At 52.7% G+C, this 14,812-nt stretch overlaps 1 protein-coding gene and 1 long non-coding RNA gene across 6 annotated transcripts in view; one reads left to right on the forward strand and one right to left on the reverse strand.

Annotated features, from left to right (window-relative positions):
• APOC3 (apolipoprotein C3) overlaps positions 1-14,812 on the forward strand; it is a 214,537-nt gene that overhangs the window by 86,203 nt on the left and 113,522 nt on the right. The window lies entirely within an intron of this gene.
• On the reverse strand, positions 666-9,118 carry LOC311422655. 5 transcript variants are annotated; one of them, XR_014685464.1, is made up of 6 exons: positions 9,009-9,084; positions 8,113-8,358; positions 7,633-7,683; positions 6,834-7,020; positions 3,981-6,201; positions 666-2,289 (listed from the first exon to the last, which is right to left on the reverse strand). It is a non-coding gene; the product is annotated as an uncharacterized lncRNA (long non-coding RNA). The 5 variants fall into 5 exon arrangements; XR_014685461.1 differs by lacking the exon at positions 7,633-7,683 and having other exon boundaries at positions 666-1,073; positions 9,049-9,118; XR_014685462.1 differs by lacking the exon at positions 7,633-7,683 and having other exon boundaries at positions 9,049-9,118.

The raw sequence follows: 14,812 nt of genomic DNA on the forward strand, positions 1-14,812 counted from the left end.
GCCTTTTTTTTTTCTCTCTCTTCCTTTCTAATTGGCATTTAATTAAAAGAATAAATAAAAAAGAAAAGCAGCTTTGCCTGGGCTGTTTGGGTTTAAATATTAAACAGTTTGCTTCTCCTTGAGGAGCGAATTGCTTCAGTTTGGGCTTCCACAGCGGAGGCGAGGGGTGAGCGGCTCAGGCACCCCCATCCCTCGGTGCTGAGCGCTCCGGGGGCACCAGGTAGCTTGGCTCTGAGGCTGAATGCACCATCTCAGCTCAAATGCAATGTTTTCTTCAATGCCATTTAAATCCCACCCAACTTTCAGACTGCTTCACGTCTCCCTTCTGCATTTAAAGTCATTTTCAGGTTGACCTGAAACGACGACCTCCCCTCGGTGGCACCACTCCCAGAATATGGCTTTCTGCACCGTTCTGGGGGAGGTCTGTCCCCCTCCAGGAGAACAGCAGGAGCCCCTGCACTGGCGCCGTGCAGCTTCTGCTGCGAACCAGCTGGAGACGGTGCCTCCCTCTCACCTTGCAGCCTCCTTCCTCAGCACATTTTCCAGCGGAGAGCGCGCCTTGGCACGGCTCCCTTTGGCTTCCCCCTGTGAAAGCAGTCTCAGTGCCCCCGCGAAGCCCAAGAGGGGATGCTCTAGAAGGAAATGTCCATTAGCGAGGCACTCAATAACTTCTGCTCTCTGATTTATTGCAGTCACTAATGTCTGAAAATCATCTAGTGCTCTGGCTTCCTCTCTTGGCAAGAGGTGGCAGAGCTGGCTGGCCTGCCAGATTAAGTTATAACAGCTTCGGGAAGGCTCTGATGTCTCTGCCGCTGCTCAGACATCCAACACTAACTGAGGACGAGACAGTCCCGAGGAGCTTTGGAACAAAGCAGAGCTTTCAAAGCCGTTCTCTCTAGAGGTGCGATTATAAAGGGGAAGGAGGAGCGCGATTCCCCCCCGCCACATCCCTGCCTCGGGGTCCAGGCTGGTGCCCGCAGGGTCTGAGCCTGTCGCCGTCCCCAGCTTCACCCTCGCCGCAGGTAACCTTACATCCCCGTCCTCGGGTCAGCACCCCTGGGGAACACCGAAGCCTGAGAAGGGAAAAAAAAGTCCCTGCTGTGTGTGCTACAGCAGAGGAGCCAATGTCCACTCGGAAAAGTTGGTGTGCAAAGCGTAACCTTCCCCCCCCTCATTAGAACCCGGGTGGATCTGATGCAAAACTCACCAGAAGTGCATGCCTGTGAATACCAAGCATGTTAACAGGTTAAAGTAAATCCAAAGTAACGTTTGAAAGCTGAAAGATGAAAGTAGATCACAGGCCAAAGATCAAACAATCTAGAACCACTTCTAAGCCTTTTAGTGCTGCAGATTATTAGCATTTGAAAGTGAAGAGCATTAGTGAAAGAAGAGGATGGGGGGAGCAGGAAGGAATTTCAGTTGTGCAGATAAAAAGTGAAGTAAGTGACAGGGGGAGAGGAAGAATGAGAATTATACGGCTTATTAGGCACTGCACAAAGGGGCGCACAGACGCAAGTGCATGCACATCTGGGAGGAACCAGCGGCTCGTTTTCAGCCCTCAGGTGAACATCCCAGGCTCTGTCCCTGCTGCACTGGATGGGAAGGAGGGCCAAAAACTCCCTCTGGTTGTGGGCTCGAAGCAATCTGGGCAGCAGGATGGTTCTTCTCTTCGTTTCCCTCTTTTTGTAGGTGCTGGGCTGAGCCCGGTCCTGCAGCGGGTGCGCAGCTCTGGCTCCCCCACGTGCAATGCACCACCTCCATCTGCAGCTTCAGCAGGCTCAGAAGAGAGCCCAGGAGGTAATGGAGCACGGAAACCAAACTCTGCAGCATGCAGCAGGTCCTTCTGCACCATTGAGGGAGAATTTGGAAGAAAAATATCCAAAAGGGAGCAGCAGAACTGAAGGCTAGGGCACTTGGTGTCACCAACATCTCAATCACTCGGAGCTGCCCAGTAGAGCAGGGCAGCAGCGCTGGGGTGCAGGGGGGTGGCTGCCCCCATCAGGGCACCACGTTCCAGCAGCAGGGCCTTGTCCTGATGATAACCCACAGCAATGTCCAGCATCCCCCAGAAAGCTTACGGCACTGGCTGTGAGAAAAGAGAACTCATTTTGTGCTCGCAGCCCAGGCCAGCCAGCTCCAGAGTAAAGCAGGAGCTTTTATTTCATGGTCTCTTTACACAGCACAATTGCCTTTTAACCTCTTTCGGCTAAATGTGGTACGTCTCCAGAGTCTGAAAAGGCTCCAGTTAGTTCCTGATGGTTTAGCTCATGCCACCCGGCGTACGTTCCTCTGAAAAAAACAGGCTGACATCTGGATGTGGCCACACACCAGGGCCACACTGCTGTGCCACCAGGGGCTGGGACAGCAACTCAGGAGCTGGGGCTGCAGCTGCTGGGGGGGCTTGGGGGTCTGCACCCCCAGCCCCAACTCACAGCCTTACAGCGTGGGGCCCACAACGTCCTTGCTGCCCCTCTGCTCATTTCCATACAGCACTAATTGGATGCAATTAGGCCCAGCCAAGCGCACGGGCATCCGGCTCTCGACTGCAGGCTTTTTTCTTTGCTCCAGGGTTGCCAAAAACTCCCCCAACACACGCGTTGGGGGATTCTGTTAATTGCTGTTTGCAAAAGCTTTCCGTGAGAGCGTCCTGTGTGTATTCTTTTTGTTACCTGGGCACCAGGATGAAAGCTGCCACGGCAAATAAGACATGAGGGCTCCCCAGGCTGAAAGCAGCCCCGGGGGGAGCGCTGGAGCTGCCCCCAGCAGGCAGTGGTGCTGAGCCAGCAGGAGGGGACCCAGCCGGCTGCAGGGGTCTCTGCTCGTCCCCGCCTTGCCCGCTCTGCTGCCACCAGAGACCCTGGGCACCTTTGTTTATCTCAGGTGCTCCTCTGTGTGGCTGCAATCGCAAGTAGCAAATTACGAGAAAGGAGAGAGGGAGAGGGAGGCGAGCGACTACCGGCCCTATTATATGCAGCCTTGGCTGTAATAAACAGTGAGGTTGACTATTCCCACAGGGACTTGCTAATATAGGAGATTGATTCACTGCAGTGTAACCCCCCAAGGGCTTTACACACAACTCCGACTAAACTTCCTATAAAATCAATCCAGCCTTTTCACCACTTTTGACAGGGTGTTCTAATATTAATCTACTCCCCTTGTCAGTCAGCTCCACTAACAAAGGCTTTAATGATTTTAACCAGGCATAATAAATACTACACAGGTAGGTGGAGGATTCCCGGATCCCTCCACAAGGAAAAAAAAAATCCCCTCCTTTCCACCGGCGAGGGACTCACATCGCTGACGATAACAATAAATAAGAGCAAAATAATAATGATGATGATAACAATGCAAACAGCTTCCAGGGTGAGGCTGGAGCTGGGTGACGACCACATCACACACCTCAATGCTCCAGGAGCGAGTGCACAGCGAGGACTCGCCCTGAATTAGGTGCCATGGGTGCAGAGGTGCCCAGGTGCCACTGCCCGGTGCTGTGAAAGATGGTGCCTGGCAGGCAAGTCAGCCTGATGAGCTCCGGCAGCACCATCCAGGCTGCACTTAGCCTCAGGCACCTGGAGGAAACGGAGTTTTGTTGTAAAAAATGTAAAGCACCTGGCCCCTGTGATTAAGCCCAGCACAGACTATTCCCTTTCTCCTGCATCGTTTCCACATCTCTGCCTCTGACTCACCGCCAACTTGTCCTCCCTGACAGCTAGACAGACAGGAGCCCACCTCAGTGTGTTCACACTGCAATTAGGAAAGTCCTTAGCTTCCTAAATGTGTGCAGGGCAGGCTCTGTACACCCGACAGGATGGAAACACAGCATGTAGCCCCTTTCCAGATCCACAGAGCCACTAAATTACGGAATCCACACAAAAGCACAGTGAGAGACAAAGCCGGCATGGAGCAAGGGCTCACGGTGCCCAGGAGCACAGCCCCACACCTCGAGACCAGGCTCCAGGTCTCCAACAGGGTTTTCTTACCCTCCTCCAGTCAGCAGAAGCCCCAGGATGGAGCCTTGGGTGCATCTCCACTGCCTTGCCCCCATGGTCTACTGCAAAGCTCTGGGCAGATCCCTGGGCACCTCCAATTTCCCCCCAGGCAAATTATTCTTCCCACCTGCCATGGGAGGAGTCCCAGCAGACCTCCTTGTTTTCATCCTAGATGGGTATTAAAGACAAATTAAAGACCACAGTGAGTTGTTTTTTTGTTTGTTTGTTTTTTTAAAGCAGAAATGAGTGTTTTATAGCAGGCTTGCTCTATCCTTGCGCAGCTTCCTTTCCAGCCCCAGCCAGCGGTGCTGTGTTGAAGCAGATGCCCTAAACACAGTTATGTTTAAACAAAAACACTGGTTTGGGCACGGGCCAAGGCTGGGTTGCATTCAGCCAGGTCACTAGTTATTTGTTTGCTTTGGAAGCAAGAGCTTGTGGAGAGAGCAGCTCTGCAAAGGCTCTGCCACGTGCAGCAGAGCCACGCTGCTGCCGCACCAAGCCCACATTGCTCATTAGCAAGGAGTTAATGGGTGTGCAACACGCACACAGCTCGTCAGTGTGCTCATCACTGCCCCTGCCAACCCGAAATTGAGGCAGCTGCCTGGGGCTGAAGGAATTTGCTCGCCCTCTCCTTCCTCAAGCCATCCCAGTTTGTGTCTTTGCTACTGATTTCTTGGGGTGCCACCAGGCGGGCTGGGCTGCACAGCTCGTGGCTGGTGCCTTAGCTGGGGACACTGGGGACACCCTGAGCCTCCCTCAGCCCAATGATCCATCCTGAACATGCACCAGCGTGGCTGACAGCAGCCTTTGGCTTCGAGCCCCAAGCTGTACTGCTGTCATTGCAGCACCGGACAGCTTTAGGGCAGAACTTCAGGCGGTGTACGCTGGAAAAGTGCCACTGAGCTCCACGGGGCTTTGCGGGGCTGAATGTGCACACCTTGGCTTTCCCTCATTGTAACACAACAGAAATTTTAAAGGGAGACAATGGAAATCGGAGGAGAGAACTCAAAGGGATCATCATCTGAACTGATCTAGCAATTAACAAGTCCAAAAAATCTGCAGGATCCCTTCGTTGTGCTTAATTGTACGGCAAATGGAATTGCAAATATTTACTCAAAATTAATGTCACGCAGGCATCATCAGGAAATCCCAGAGACGTTTCCTAAGGATCACCTTAATGTCTTTTGCTGAAAAGGAGGTCCTGAGTGGGTATTACACTATCCATAATGTTATAAACAAATCTAATGGTCTGCTTTGCTTCCCCCCTCAACAGAACTCTTAATTATGTATCTTGCAAATGTGCTTGGAAAATGGATTAGCTGCACCAGCTGTTTGCTACCATGGCAGAGTCTTTTCCGAAGCGTTTGTAGTGGCTCCAAAGTATTATCCACGTTCCCTGCTCTGGCAGTGCAAGCATGTGATGAGGAAGGACCTGCTTTGGTTCGGCGTGGAGATTAGCTCGGGCTTTGTAGACCAGACGCGAGGTATTTTGCTGGAATCAGTCACAGCTGTCTCCACTCGCAAGGCAGGAATCAGGACAATTTGTGCAAGGTTGGTTTACTTTGTTGCGTACGCTGCTCTGCAGCGGGATGGCAGGAAGAAATACAGAAGAATTTCAAAAACAAACAACAGCCACATTAGAGGGATTTATCTCACAAGCAGTAGCTGCGGCGAGATGGAGAGGGGCAGGGCTGAGCAAGCAGGCAGCGACTTTGCACTGGGCTTGGCAGAGAAGGAAAAGCCAAAAGCAAAGGACCAGCCTTACAGCAAAACCCCACGCCTTAGAGGCTTCGAGGTGTTGGTGGCCTGGCCAGTCCTGAGCTGCAGCCCCTGCTCGGCTCTGGCATTTTGGGTGCCTGTAGGGAAAGGGCAACCTTCCGCTGAGTGCCGCTCGTTCCAAGTCCCAGCTTTGTGAGGCTGGGGAGCCCTCAGCCAACACGGGTGATCAAAGAGGATCATTTATTATTTACAGGCGGAGGAGCCAACTTTTTGTTCTGTGTTTATTCAGTGCTTGGCATAATAATGTCCTTGCGCAACCAGACCCCTGCTGGGACCGGGTGTCCTGGGGAGCCGTGCTGGAACCAGCCAGACCATCACGCTGCTGGCCTTGCTGCCCCTTCAGAAACGTGTTTGAGGTCTGAACTGTGCATGTTGTTTTATCCCATGCTGAAACGAGGCGGGTGGAGGTGCCCCGTGTGGGCTGAAGCATTGCCTGCAGAAAGAACACAGCCCGCAGTGGCCGGCCACGTGCCGCAGGGGTGACACATCCGATGGCTGCTGCCAGCATCCCTCGCTGCCTCGGCTCTTTCCCATGTTCATCTCCAATGCAGACGAGGAGCTATCCTTTAAATAAGCTCCCGAGGACACCCATTAATAAAATGCTACTTATCTCTGCGTGCTCTGAAATAGCTAGGTGGGCAGTGCACCGTAATGGAACTTTTAGCTCAAGTAGCAATGACTTTGACCGTGCAAAATTACACTCTATTCTGGCCAAATTAACTAGGTAATGCCTTGCATTAGTGTAAAATCCTCCATCAAACCATGAAGGCTGCCGTTAAAAACACTCAAGGCCAAAAAAATATGGTGGTGGGGGGAAGGCATTCTGCGCAGTTAACAACCTGAGAGGCTGATTTTCCACTGCCTGGCACCTCGTGCTGCCCTTTACACATGGGCGAGGCGGGGACAAGGCAGGGAGGAAATACAAATGCCTTTGCCTGGGCACAGCGGATGCTGCTGGGGGTGAGGAAGGACGGAGAGAGCACCACGGTGAGGGCTGTGCCTGGGCTCTGACCCACTGTGGGGCTGGGGTCCCCAAGCCCAGGCACTGCCAAAAACACCTCTCACCTTTAACTCCCCACCCAGGGGAGGGAGACCCTGCCGGCTGCCATCGCCACACTGCTTTTTACATTCAGCGTTCTTTTCCTTTTTCTTCTTTTTCCCTTTTTTTGCCCAGCTCAAGCTGGGGGAATTGTCTATTAATAGGTGATCCAGGAAGCTTGAACGACTCAAGCAGGAGAATACCTGGAAGAAACTAAAGGATCTCTGATGGAAGAACGCGCAGACATCAAATGAGGCTTAATTAGGAGAACACAACTTCCCTATTAGCGCTCCCCATCCATGTGACACAGGCAAAGGGAAAGGGAAGAAACTGCCAAAGAGCTTATTTGTTTTGCAATTACGGATGAAATAAAAAATTACTTGGTCTAATTAGGCCTCTTTTAGTAAGAGAACCATGCAAAATAAACTCCATTTCATTATCAATGCCAACACAATTCTCTCTTGCGCTTTATATGTTTAAGTGAAAATGTGGAAGGTCAATTTGCTATGTAAATTTTCACAAATTTGGCTAAACTAAAACGATTACCCTAATGCTTATGCAAATTAGCTTAATTGATAACGACTTCTCTTGGTAACTTTAAAGAAAGGGAGGGCGGAAATTATTCCAATTGTGACAATCCTCTAAAGTGTTTCTTTGCCCAATAAAGAAATGATATCTTGACAAATTAAAGAGAATATAATGAAATCAGATTAATTAATGCTAAGACCAATTAGCACATGCAAAGAGAGAGTGAGATTTACAGAAGCAAAATTCACTAGAGAAGACTACAGGAATTCATCATCTTTCATAAAGACATTTATATACCTTAATATTCTTCAGAGTACCAAGGAGTTCTTTGCTTATACCAGTAGTTTGCTGTTAAAATAGACACTTTGCTCAGTGGGATGAAACAAAACAAATACAGAAGCAAAGGCGCCTCCGCCTGGTGCTTGAGCGATGCCCTTCACCAAAACGTTGCAGAGAAAGGAAGCAGGGCACGGGGCAGAGGCACTTGTGTATCTCAGCGTGTTCCTGAGATGCCCAGCACAGCCCAGCAGGCAGACCCCACGTGCCGTAACGCCCCTGGCCCCAGCTCGGCTGTGCTGGGCTGTCCCAGAAAACATTAATTACACCAAGCGGAAAGCGGCGGCTCAAAAGTCTCCCTACTAGCACTATAAAACTCATATGAAGTAATAAAAATAATTACCAGCAACACTGTATGCAATATCCTTCTGTGTCATCTCTCTCCTGTTGGCAATAAAGCTACCTAACAAATTAACTATAAGGGAGGGCCCGTTTATTTACCTTGTAATTAGACCATGCTGGAAAACGTTCATAGAAAGCGTCTCCTGGACAGGTATAAATTCAGGCACGTGGTGGTGTCCCCACGCACTGCATGGGCTGGGGTCCCATAGGTGATGGAGTGCTCTGGGCTGGGAATTTTGGTGGTGTTACCTGAGTCCTCAGAGAGCTGCACTACTGGATAAGCGCTACTGAGGGCTTCATGGCACTGCTCTGCTGAAGTTCACGTCTCCGACGCGTTACCTCACCCTGGCCATTCAGAGGGGGGAGGGAAAAAAAGGGACATTCTGTTAAAAAAAAAAAAAAAAGACAACACGAAGTCCTCCCCCAAAATCACACATCAAAGCAGCAGCCAGAGCCCTGGGCAGCGGGGTGGTGGAGGTGAGGAGCAAGGGCCAGGGGAAGGCGAGCAGTGAGCCACTGCCAGAAGCTGGCTTGGGGTGCAGAGGGCTTGCAGGGCAGCAGCCCCCAGGCCCCCCCAGCATCAAACCCCCCAGCACCCCATCAGGAGGCACCAAGAAAGCAGCCAGAGCCCCCAGGGTACAACGAGGGGCAACTTGCCAGCACCCCCAACCCTGCCTCCAGCCCGCGCCGCGGTGAGAGCTGTGCCATCAGGGTGGCGAGGCTCATCAATCGCTAGAAATCGCCCAGACAACACTTTCTGACGTGCATTCGACTGCAGCATTTATAAAAGTAAATCAATTGTGCTATTAAACCCTGCTCACAGCCCTTATTTGCTTGCAGCCCCCATCAGCCTCTGCCGCCAGTGAGTGCTCGGCCCTGCTTTTTGTGCTGCTGAGCGGGGAGGCTCGCTCTGCATCTCCCTGCCCAGGACAGGAGCCCTGGCGATTGCCAGCTCCCAAATGAGAGACGCACGGTCCCGATGCTCCCCTTCTCACCTCCCCCTGCCCACCACCCTGCCATTCCCCTGGGCATCACCCCAGCAAGGGAGGAAGATGTCTGTGAGGAGGAAAATCCCTCTGGGATGGGTTGAACCGGGTTCTGGGAACACCCCTCACCCGTTGAAATATCTGCACCTGTGGAGCCTGCCACTGACGGATGCATTTGCTCCCTCCTGTGAACCCTGCAGAGCTGGGGGTGGTGGAAGGAAACCTTTTGCTCGATTTATTTCACTGCAGTCAATTGTGTGGCGTGTCTCCCAGCTCGTCGGCACCTCTGGAGCAAAACAGGCCCTTTCCATCTCATTGGCGTTATGCATGAGCTAGGATAGGAAATGAGCAAACATGCTGCTTGGATAAACACCCTGAAGAGGGTCTTTCTTTCCTTCCTTTTATATTGCCACCCTCTTTTCTCTCTCCTTTTTTTTTTTTTTTTTTTTTTTTTGCATTTTGTTGTCTACAAAGGCAGGCAGCAAAAAGGAGAAAAAAGCTGCGCCTTCAGATCATCATCAGCAATCTCTCTTCACTCCATTTTCCTCCGCTATTTGTTAAACTGTACAACATTAAAGAATGAACCGGGGGGGGGGATGTGTTTTTTCGACTTTGTCTCTCATTTGTTAATTGTGCTCATCAGCGAAAATCATTCGCTGTAGAGATGGGGAGCAAAGGAAAGGAAAAAAAAAAAAAAGGAAGGAGCTGATCATATGCAGGGGAAATAACTCAGATGTGAAAATACTTCAGACTAGGAGATTGCACTATTTATTCACACAAGTGTCCTGCTGTGCCTCAGAAATGCAGTGATTTAATGAGCTGCTGCAAAGGTGTTTGTTATTAAGAAATCCTGTCTCTGGTTATTCTCCCCCGTGTGATTAGGACGGAGCGTGGCAGAAGTTCTGACTCGGCGTGTTATTAAAGATTTAGCGGCTCTTCCCTCCCTGCTCCCGGCTCCGCGGCGCTTTTGAGCCCGTTCCAGAAATAAACACTGTACAAGCTGAACAGGGCTTGTTCGGCGCAGATGCCGAGTGAGAGTTAAGAAGAAATTAGGAAGGCATTTGTGTTAACAGATGTTCTTCCTCTCTGCCGGGGATCTGCACGAGCACGGAGGCAGTGCAGGGCCTGGAGGGAGCAGGGAGGGGACCCAGCCCTGGGCACTGGGGGGACGCTGGGACCCACAGGGACTGGGACCGGTGGGGATCCGGGGGACCACCTCTTGTCCCTGGGCTGTGCTGCCCAGCAGGACTGCCTCCATCCATCTCCACATCCCCTGGCAGTCGGAGATGCCCTCTGCAGCAGGAGCTCCCATCCCGGTGCTGCTGCCACCTTTGGTGCCGCACCGAGCAGGTCACCGAAGCCACCTTGGATGCATCAGGTGAAAAGCAGTGGGCACCACGCCTTCCTCACACCCTCATCCCTCAGCCTGTCACCGGCCCCCCCGCCTCGCCCTGCAGCCTCCTGGTGCTCCTGGGACTCAGAAATACAAATAACGGGGGTTCTGCTGCGCCCAGCTCCCGGCGAGGTGAGGCACGCTCCACGCGGCATGTCGGCACCGGGCGCTTTGCCGGAGCGGAGTGTTTCTCCTTTCAAGTCACTCAAGCACTGCTATTACTCCGAGGCTAAGCAGCGCTAATGGAGAAAGCATTCCAAGTTTCATTTTCCTCTGTAATGGAAAATGCAAGAGTGAGATTTCAGTCTGTGAGCACTTCTATGAAAAAACAAATATCTTTATTGGCACTGGACAGCCTGCCAATCAGCCACAAAATTGCTGGCTTCTCTTTCTCCCCTGAAGGAATGCCTCTGCATACAAAGATACCGGAAAAACTTCAGGGCCCGGAGGATAAAAGGGCCTTCTCTGCCTTTCATTGGGTGATTTGCAATGCATTGCTTCAGCATAATTTCCCATCTCCACCGCTCACAAAGGGAGCTCTGTTGCTATCTGTGAGTTTAATAATTTCTGTTCCCTACACCTTGCATTCATAATGCACCTCTCAACACCTCAGCTCGTGCTGCCCAACCGGGCTGCGACTCTGCCTGGGCTCTGCCTCTTAGCTGGAGCTAAAGCAGGGATAAAACCAGAGGATTTGCATCCCAAAGGGCCCTCGAGGCAGGGATGAGTGGGAAGCGGGCGGCCTCCTCCCTGAATGGGGCTCACAGAGCTTCCCAAAGAGCCACGAATACCCTGCCCCTTCACATCTTCCCAAGCAATGGCTCTCATCTCCTCGTGGCCTCAGTACCTCCAAAGTACCAGGCACGCTCACCCAGGGCCAAGCAAGCTTCATGATTTTGTCCTTTTGGGGCTTTTTGGCTCACGCCACCCAAGCCTGCATCTTTGCCACCACCACCACGAGAGAAACTGCAGCAAACTCGTCACCACCTGCATTCAGATGGGAGGATTTGCATAAGTTATTCCCCAAAGCCTTTAGTCCCCACAGGACATATTCTTTATCCATTTAGCCAGGAATTCAACTATTAAAAGCCTGCAGACATGCAGCATTTGTAAAATTAGTACAAGAGGCTCCAAATAATCCATGGCTCCATCTGTTACGTGAGCCACGTGCCGTCCTCTCTTCTCCTTTTTGCTTTCCAGGAGGAAAACACCAAGATTTCTGGGCTAGGCGCAGCGCTGTGTTTGTGCTGAGCCCGCTGTGTGTGTGCGTGAGCATCACCGAGGGGAGCTCGGGGGGGACAAAACGCCCCAGGGAGACGGCAGCAACGCAGCAGGCAGCGCTCAGTGCGCAGGGGCACGGCCTGTCCGTCTGTCTGTCTGCGTGCCTTCAGGGACACGTGGCTGGTGGGCTTGGCTGAAGGAGCAGAGCTGTTTCAGCCTCACTAACCCCCAGGACAGCCTCACCTGGTCTCCCTGGCCAGTTGGGCTCCTCACAGCAGGGACAGCCAGGGCTCGGCTCGCATACCCCAGGAGGCCAGCGGGATGGTGCTCGTTTAGAATTTGGCACGATTCATTGGTTCAGCTGGGTGCCTCTTCCAGAAGCATCTTCAGACGGTGAAGGCTTTCTGGAGAGATAATTGCAGTGTTAACCTAACAAAATCATTTCCTTCCAGCAGATGAAAACCGAACGAACAAAGCCCTGCTTCCACGGACATCTCCAGTTACTGCTCCACGCACCCTGATGCCAGCACCCAGCTCGGGGCAGGGCTCTGGTAATGCCCCAAAACCCCAAGAGCTAGGGCTGGTGGCTGACCCCCCAAACCCCTGGAGAGCTGGGGCTGGTGTTTGACCTTCCACAGCCCCCAAAACCTTCCTCCCACCCACACATGGCCCCGGCACAGCCCCAATTCCCCGAGCCTGGGTGAGGTGAGGCGGAGACGTCAGCTCGGGAGCGGGCACAATCGCTCTGCAGCGGGCGTCAGCGCCGGGACCTTTGTGTTGGCGGCATTAAATAAATGTCTCCTGGCTTTCACTCACCACTGCCTGGCTCTTTTATCAAAATGCATCAAAAGGTTTCTCCCACGTCAGGCAGGAGCTCTTTCACAACAGCGAGGGAAGGAAGATGCTCTATTATTTATTAGGACAGCCCTTACAAAGTTTTGCCCGAATCACATGGGAGGCAAAGTGTCCGCGAGCCCGGTATTTTTGGAAGGTGCCAGGGGAATAAAAACAGAGCACGGCAGCAGTGCCACAGCCCAGCCAGCTGCAGCGGGGAGGGGCTGGTGGCTGCAGACCCCAGGGGCTCCTGCTCCCCAGGCTGGTGTGCTCTCCCCCATGCTATTCAGTGTCAATTGTTTCTCCCTTTTGAGCAAGCATGCCAGCCATTTCCCAGCTTCCATGCTGGGAAACCTCTGGAATTTCACTCTGCCCTGACCCATGAGGCCACCACACATTCCCCTCCAGAGCCGAGTCCCTCAGCTTTGCGCCGCCTCCATCCAGCTCCTGCGGGCTGCGAGCACCTCGTGCACAACACGCAATGCACCGGCACCGCCCGGGCTTCACGCAGCTCTGCCTGCGTGCACACCGCAGCAGAGAAGTACATTACAAAGCAATCGAGTTAGAGCCTGGCAGAGCAGCAGCTGTGCAGATGGATGCAGCAGCCAGCGCGCTCCCAGGGCTGCACTGAGCAGCTGCCCGCTGCCAGCGCTCCCCGCGCCGAGCAGGACGTGTGCGGTGGCCGTGCACAGAAACCCCTGGGAAGCCTTCCCTGCCGGGCCAGCAGCTCGGAAGGGAGTTTGCAAGGAATGCATCCAGGTGTTTTGCACAGGTATGGAGTTCTGTAAGAATATTAAATTATTAATCCGCCAGAGTTGTCTCACCCGCCACTTGCCATGTGAACGGATCGTTAATTACCTGCCGTATGCAAGAGGAGGCCGAGGATGTGACAGAAAGCAGAATAAGAAGCTTCTTTTGGTCCCTAGCACCCGACCCTCCTGCTTGCATCCTGCTGGTGTGAAGGATGAGACCCGTCCCGAGGAGACCTGCACCCAAGCACACATCCACTCCATTCCAGGCGCAGCCTGCTGTGGTCTTATTTATTTTTGTATGGCTCGGTGTGTAGCACAACTGTACACAAATAAATAATTCAGACCACTAAAGACTGCTGCAGAGGCGACTTTCCTGGAGATTTAATGTTCGCATCCCTCACACTCCTGCCACAGCAAAAAAGAAAAATTACAAATTGATCTACAGGACCGGGCTCCCCTCTCACACTCCTCTGCTCCCTCGATATAAATATTGGCCGAGTCCCTCTGGTAGGCTGGATGCACCCTGCAGGAGGGTGGGCTGGGGCTGGGGAGACATGAGGTGCTGTGCTTTGGTGCTGGGGTGGGAAGGAGCCTCCAGTTTGGTGTCACCTGTGGAGCCAGCAATGCCCCCCGGCTGCTTGAGCATCCGTCCCTGTCCCTGTGCTCACAGCGACCCAGGCGGGCGGCCGAGGGCTGCTCCTCGCTCCCCCGTGCCCCTGGTGCCTCTCCTGCAGTCCTTGACATTTTCTTTCTCAAGGGGCAAGTCCCTGGTGCATCCTCACAGAGTAATTGTGAAATTATTATGGTTGGTGATTTTAATTTAAATTGGATGGAGAAATGTTGTACTGCGGCTGACTCATTTGCTATGGATTTTCACTTAACCAAATTGATTAGTCAACCAACTAGACTTAACTTGAAAGTTGTAATCATTCATTATTAGATCTAATTTTCATGTTGCTCTCAGACTACATGCAGAAATTGAACTGCAAAGACTCCAATGAAGTTCGGGTGGAGGGCCTGGGAAACTTGGGCAGCACCGTGCTCATCCCACGGGGCTGCGCACCCTCACACCGCGCAGCGGCAGCCGGCTTTCCATGGAATTACCATTTCTTAGCAAAAGCAAAATACAGCATGCAACACACCCCTCCTGAGGTTTATAATGAAAATTGAACAGCAAAAGGTAGGGAGCCTAGGAGAAATCATCTGCTCCAACAAAACGTCGTGCCCAACAATAAAATCCCCCTGCTCGCACCCGCCCCGTGCACCTGGAGCACCGGCATGGTGCAGCGAGCAGCCAGGGCACGGCCACGGGGAGTAGAAGTCTGGATCCAGCTCCAGACATGCATTCACTCCAGTGCTCCCCAATTCTGTGCCCAGCCACAGCAGCAGCATCCATCCCCCCAGGAGCACACGTGGGGACAGAAGCCCCCGCGCCAGCAGAGCCCCGCCGCCCGCGCCCGTCGTTTGAGGGCAGCTCCGTGCATCTCTAATTACTGCAGAGGCCACCGTCTCTTTAAACAAGCAGGCTGCATGCCAATTAATACCTTTAATTAACAGTAAGAACTTGCTGGAGGGACTAGGGCTTGGTCTCCCAGATGGACTCTGCCTGTTGA

Source organism: Aythya ferina, assembly GCF_964211825.1.
Source record: "Aythya ferina genome assembly, chromosome: 22".
NCBI lineage: Eukaryota > Metazoa > Chordata > Aves > Anseriformes > Anatidae > Aythya > Aythya ferina.